The sequence below is a fragment of the Pelmatolapia mariae genome, linkage group LG10_11 (assembly GCF_036321145.2).
Source record: "Pelmatolapia mariae isolate MD_Pm_ZW linkage group LG10_11, Pm_UMD_F_2, whole genome shotgun sequence".
In the NCBI taxonomy this organism is placed as follows: domain Eukaryota; kingdom Metazoa; phylum Chordata; class Actinopteri; order Cichliformes; family Cichlidae; genus Pelmatolapia; species Pelmatolapia mariae.
Window position 1 is genome coordinate 20,570,249 of NC_086236.1, and position 7,252 is coordinate 20,577,500.

Sequence of the window (7,252 nt, forward strand, 5' to 3'; positions counted from 1 at the left end):
GAGCACTTAATTTTCAGTCAGAGCAGTATGGGGGAAACTGTAAAATTTTATCATTTGTTTTATTAACAAAAAATATTGAATAATGAATAGTGAAAAAAGATGATTTTGCTTGGTTTTGCTGGTAGCTATAGTACTCAGAAAGAAATCGGCATTGCCAAAAATCTGCAGGTCACACTTAAAAACAATTGACATCGACCAAGACAATTGCAGTTGATGCATCTCTACATTTCACTCTTCTGAATACTAGCTGTTCACACAATCACAAGGTAAGCTGTAGCCTACTAATAAATACTTATAAGTTTTGCAAACTGAAAGACTTCTTTTGCCCCCCCAAAAATTGGACAGATAGACTATATTTTCTATGAAGCTATACAGGCACTGATAATAAAGGGCAGCACCATGAATTTGTATATAAATATAAATTAAATGATTGCCTTGTTGATTAACATTTTCACATGCAAAAAAATCAAATCCAATCAAAAGACTGAAAGCGTTCCGTCAGTTTTCACCAGTGTGCTGTAGCTCATACAGAGCTAACAAAGGATAACATCTCATTGGGAGATACCAGAGGTTTCTAAAAAGCTGAACTTTAATTCAATCTGCCCAAAAATATACTGATCCAAAAGCAGTGACGATAAAATACACTGTCAGTGAGCTAACAGATACAGTGCCGATATCAAAGATCATTGAAGTCCTTACTGTGCAACTTTATGAATTCCCCCATCTTTCAGAGTGCCTCTTCAAAACTCTGGATATGCAAATACTCTTAAACACAACCCTCATGAAAGCAACCCCAGAGATCTTTATTATAAATGACGGACCTTCCCTCTCAACTCTCAAGGAAGAATTAATTTGCCGTTGAGATTCGGTCCTCTAGTGGAACACTGTGTAGAAATGTAGGTTCTGTAACTTAGCTCCTCATAAAGACGCTTCCTAAAATATATGCACAAAAAATTTAATGAGACAGCAAAGGCCCTCCTGTGCTTCAGTGACATTACCAGAAGCCATCATTCAGCACTGTACTTGCTTGTGGAGCTCACCCATTTATACAGCATACTACTAATGATGAAAATGTTTGCCCTTGAAATCTCAGTTAATAAGCAGCTATGCTATGACATCCATGATTAGATCATCCAGTGCTGTCACATCTCATCCTGAGAATGATGCCACCAGACAAAATGGAGAGTGGGAGCAAGAAAGGATCCTATTCACTGATTCTTTCCTTCTCACACACAAGACACACAAGACACAGACACACACACACTCCTCTCTCCTCTTCACCAGCAATGCAACAGAACAACCTGGGTTAATCTTGGGTAACAGCTTCTTGGCCAGGATCAGAAAGCTCCACTAAAACCCAATGAATGTTGACATTGATACGGCATGGAGCCTCCTCATACAGGTAGGACGCAAGAGACAAACTCCTTTATAGAAGCAGCCGCCTCAGGCAAGGATAAGATTGATTTTGCAATGCAGCATTAGATGAGATTTCCGATGCATACTATAACAAATTAGCATGAATCTGTTCCCCATGAGAGACGCCCGAAGACACAGATTGAATTGAAATAAATGACTGTCCCAGTGTTTACCACACCATCCCCGACGCTGCAGTCCGCTGGTCATCTGAGTGTGACAGGCCTGGTTCAGGCACAGCACAGATCAGCGTGATGGATGGACAGTCAGGCAGCTGATCAATTGCCTCCACATAAATCTGTCATCCACCTTAATGTGAGATGATAAGGAAGGAGAAACGAAAGCTTGCAAGACTTTGCTCTTTTAACCCCAAGTGTTACAATGCAATTTACTATGGCTGGCCAGGTTTCCTGCTCTTATTTTACCCCATACATAAGCTTCCTTTCATCGTGAGCGCTCACATGCCTTCTAAGCCAGAGTCCTGTGGATATTAGCTTGAAAAGATTAATGCCTGTGCTGGTGAGAGTAATGTCTGGTATGAAAGAGAAAGATTCATTGAGCAATCTGAAACTAAGACAGTATAAGACCTCTGCAGCCCCGTCAGACGTCTCTGGCAACAGATCTGATGCAAGTTCAATCAAAACATTTCAGTTTGCCATACTGTAGCATCCCCCACTGACCCAAACCCCCCACCCACCCCCTTTTTTTCAGTTCCAACATTATGGGCTGACTCACTGATGAAGATAATGTGCATTACTGTACCAGACTGACAGTCAGCCAAGGTGAATGTTTGACCTTCCACATGTCATCACTGTTTTAGTGGAAGAAACAGGCTTCTGCGCACACTTATTTAAAGATGGCACTGATGTACTGTAAAAGAAGCTAGCCCAGTGCTCTCATGAATAATGCATTGGATCCAGTCTGTTGTTGGACCTTTGATTTATTTTTTTCTTTGACATTCATTACTAAAGCATTTAGGAATGCAAAACCAGATATGAGGCCAAAGTAAAAGATCACACAAGTTTAAAATATATCAATATGCAGAAATGTGATGATATTCTAGGAATTACTGGCTCTTTTTAATAAATAAAGATCCACAGTTTGGGGACACTGAACTGTAAAAATCCCGTAATTTCAGAATTAGGAAAACAAAGACACCTCTAATAATATTACGGTGTGCCTGCTAAATTGCCAAACAATGGGTTAGATAGAAAATGCAGATTTGAAATGATACAGTAACTGGAGCACAGAGAGTAGTTTCTGTTCTTTGCTCCAGATTTCAGCAGGATCTTGTTGCATTGCTGTTTTCTGAGCACCGTAACTGCATAATGTACTGACAGGGTGATATTGTGTTTTATATCTCAAAGGGCACTGATTATGCTGCCTGGGCACATTTTGGTTAACAGTGCAGTTCCCTTTTCTCATGCTGTCACACGGTAGCAACGATGGACGAGCTGAAATACATTTGCAATGTAATGCAACACTCCTGAACATGCAGAAGACACCTGAATGGAACAGAATAACAATCCTGCTTTCTTCACCTACTGGCTCATGTATCCTAAGTTTAACAGTAAATGCTTATTATAAATATCACCTTTAGGGGTCTTTTTATATGCACTCCAAGAACTCATTATTCTTTATGCTATTTTCATTTGGAATTACTACAGTGCCATGCAAAGTTAAACTGTGAGATTATGAACACTTACTTCGCTTCTGTTTTCCTCTGCTATTACTGCAATACAATAGCCTCTTAATCAAGGCCAGAGGCTGATTGGAGACTGTGGTGTCAACCTTAGGAGCCCATTAATTACAAAAAAAGTTGTGTGCACCGTAGGGTGGGGGGGGGGGGGGGGGGGAGTACTGTTGTACAGGAACATCGTCTTTTATGCAGCAGAAAATGTACCAATACTCCTGAAACAAAGCGTCAAAATGTGCCGCTAGTTCCAGAGACTGTCTAGACTTCATAACTGATAACATCACAAGTTTGAGGTTTCCTCATCCTTCTCCCCGAGCTGTTATTCCACCCCCCAAAACAGCACATAAGCATTTTACATTTCGTTATTTGTTAATGCACAGTGAAAAAAAAAAAACTAATTTCAGTCTCACAGCATTTCATTAATGAGAACTAACAGAAAGAAATACCTAGCAAATGTCATTCCTTCTTCATAATGGCGGCACCGTCTTGCTAAAATTTGATCTGGTGCAATTTTTTGTCATGCACATATTTAATGAATTACAGCTGAGCTTTTCAGAAAACATTTCTGTCACGGCGCCTCCCAGTATGACAGGCCCTGGTGTACCAACCTTTGCTGATTCCTGAGTAGCATTCTGCTTACAGAAAATTACAGACCACCTTCCGCTCCATTCCACCTACTGTACCACCTGCGGTGAAAATAACGGGCAATTTCACTGTCAATTATTTCACAGATATATAACAAGACCAATCAAGCTTTCTAAATCAGTTGCCGCCACATATGCAGATTATTATTTTACTTTTCAAAATTTCAGTGTCCATATCTGGACTAATACTGTCTTACAGCCTTACAGCTACCCTTTAAAACAAGTGGCACAATGACCCAGATTGCAACTTAACCAACAGCGCTGCTGGTTTCCCAACTCTGACTATAGGACTGCTGGCTGTTTGACTTGTATTGTGTGTAGGATTTCAGTTGTTTAAGTATTTTGTTTCAGTCATTTGAGCAAAGTTCATTAAATATAATGCGCAAATAATGAAATAACCCCAACTCCCCAAAGGTGTAGCGAGACAAAGATCTCAACTGTGACCTTTTTTTGTCTTCACCATCCAGGGACATAATCCCTGTTTGGCTGCGCAGCTGGCATGCAACTGAGTCACGCGTCAGCCCTGATTAGAAGCAGCAGTGGTCCGCGGGCCCCGTTCCTCTGCCAGAGCCAGAAGTGGAAAAGGCCAGGGCCACCACTTTCAGTCTGTGGATGTGACCTTGATGGGGTATGATAGAGAGGAAGCGACACGATTCGCAATGCCGCACAATATCTGTAAACTTCCACTTCCCCAGTATGCACGCTGAAGCTATTGAGCTGTGACACACGCACACACACACACCATGTCAACTCTGCCCTGTTGTTATTTCAAGCAGTCTCCTCCTTCACGTCACCCAGTCATCCATCTCTCTTTGCATATTGGCTGGTGCTTTAGGCATGACATCTTAATTCTAAATTTCCTTTTCATACTTAGCAGGCGCCATGCTAATGTAAAAAATTCAAATAAGTGCAGCTTTAACAGATAATGGCTCAAATACATTCCAGCATTAAGCTTAATGTGAAGTAATGTGGATGCAGCTTAATACTATTAACAGCTATAAAATAATTTCTGATATTATTTTCAACTGAATTAATACCGGTTGTATTATGTGGGTAACAGCAGCTGTGACGTCAATTAAAAAAAACCAAAAAAAAAAACACCTAACTCTCTGTCCAAACCCTTAAGTCTCACTGGAAGCAGCAATGGAGACAGATGTCTTGCGAGCCAGATTATAGCAACAAGAGTGGGGAAAAGATGACACCGAAGGCATAAAAAATACTAAATGATGAGCAAAATATTGCCAGTGGCATATCCTGTGTCAAAACAGAGCTGATAACTTATAAAAATAAACACAGGAAATTTGCTGCAAGCTGCAAATACAAAAGATGAAAAAGGGAAATTAAAATAGAAAACAAAAAGGCAAGACTGTGACACACCCTGCTGTTGCAATGCTGCCTGGAAATATTATCATAAAAAAACCCAACACACACACACTATATACACAAAAAGTCATGCTCTGCATTGCATAAGTCCATTGTTCAGGTTTGGAGCATTGCAAGCCTTCGTTGTTGTCAACAAAGCTCTCATTTAAGAAAACCAAGTGCCTTACTAAAGAATAACATAGCATTTAAATGAGTCTGTCAGCCAAAGCAGCAGGGATTTAAGAGTGTTGATGAGAAAATGTGCAATCTGAGATGCAACACTTGTGCGCTGTCCACAACAGAGGTGCTAAAAGATTGCATGCAACGATAGTCAAGCACAGGTGGTTACTTACTTTAAGTGAAAAGCATTTTTCATGCAGCTACCTGAGTTGTAAATACCTAGATTTTAGAGAACTAAGTAACAAAATGGATTGGATTACAGGTGGAGTAGAATTTGCAAAGCAAATTGGTTTCCAGGGTGAAGGGAGGGCAGCAGCACTCCTGTGAAATGTGCAGCAGCGTAGCTCAGAATCTTGGGCACCTCCCCTCTTTTTTTTTGATAAATTAATCTAATTACTGGGGCTAATATCCAGCTGTGACCTAGACTCGTTACCATTTTAAGCAACGGCACTGAAGACACTCAAAAAAAAAGAAAAAAAGAAAGATGATGTAATTAAACTGAATTACAAGACTAAGAATCTGAACTACACCAATTTACGCAATCCAGTGAACAATAGCAGATGATTAACTAGTGTCTGTTTCTGTTCATTCACATTCATCCAAGTAATATATGCAGCGTGGTATGTTAGTGGTGATGATTTGCTGTCAATTGTGTAAAGGGGGGGGGGGGGGGGGGGGGGGGGGGAATAAATACATTTTTGAAAACAAGCTCCAAATTGAACCACAGCACCTCATCAGCGGCCAACCCTTCTTAATTGGTGCTACATAACCTGCTGCGTGGAAGCTGCAGATTCCTGTGGGAGCATAAATAGGCCTAGAGGGCTACAGGTTTGAGGAACTACTCTCATCACACAAATATATATATCAAAAACATATTAATAATCAGAATTTCCAGTGCACAACTTTCTCAGGTTTTAAAGATAATATTAAAGTGAAGCTGCCGAGGATGCAAAGGATGTGACAACTGTTTTACTCCACCGTTCCCTCCCTCTCTCTCTCCCTCTCTGTGTCTGCCTGTCTCTCCTTCTCCTATCTTTAAACTGGCCAGTCCTCTGGCACAGAACATGAAATCCCTCTCAATAATAAATAGGCTACCTCGAGCATTTCGGAGACAAGGGCCCTGCGTTCTGCATGACTCAAAGACCACCTTAACTTCACTTTTTTATATAAAAAATTAATACCTAGCCATCCCGGCATGTGGCATCTGACGAAATCAAACAATGGCTTGTGCGTGTGTGTGTGTGTGTGTTGTGCAGCCTGTATTCAAAGGAAAAGCCCCCGCTGTATGTGCTGTAGCCTAACCACAGGGCATGTCTGCCGGCACGCAATTAAGCGACCTCAACCGCAACCGTGTTGAATTTGGAAACCATACCTCTCCTCCACCCTCCCTCAACTGACTGTAAACACGGATACAAAAAAGCAAAGCGTTAGAGAGAGAGGGGAAAAGGCGGCTTGGTTTTTAAATGTGATTATCTGTCGTTGCTTTAAGTGAAATCTCCAAAAGAAACCTCAGGAGAAGTGTCCATAATTGGTGAGCAGCAGCAGCAGCCTATCGCCCCCCCCCCCACAAGAATTGAAATGCAAACAATTCCGGACCACTGACATTGAAAAATAAAATAAAATAATAAAAATAAAAACACACAGACACTGATACAGCGCGGCTTATCTTGTAGCTTTCTACTGCAGCACGCTTTAAAGCCAATTATCACCGTCCATAAGGTCGTTTCTGTGTAGGAGGTGTGCGGTGTCATTTAGCCTACCTGTGCATCATCCAGCGATCCGACACATGGATACAGGGAGGGTTTGATTATTCCAGCCAGGCAAAAGAGAGGGAGAGAGAAGAGAGGAGGAGGAAGAGGAGGAGGGGGGAAAGGGGGGAAAAAAATCCTAAATTGAGCAGAGATGAATGCGGCAGATGAATAAGCGACCTCTGTCTTCAGAAAGCATATTCTTATCT

General features: G+C 41.2%; 1 protein-coding gene across 7 annotated transcripts in view; it reads right to left on the reverse strand.

Annotated features, from left to right (window-relative positions):
- LOC134637958 (neurexin-2-like) overlaps nucleotides 1-7,252 on the reverse strand; it is a 138,371-nt gene that overhangs the window by 131,000 nt on the left and 119 nt on the right. For all 7 annotated transcript variants that reach the window (XM_063488542.1, XM_063488538.1, XM_063488535.1 and 4 more), the window contains exon 1: nucleotides 7,056-7,252. This exon is cut by the window's right edge and continues 119 nt beyond it. The gene's annotated coding sequence lies outside the window, so the exon portion shown is untranslated. The remainder of the gene's footprint in view (nucleotides 1-7,055) is intronic.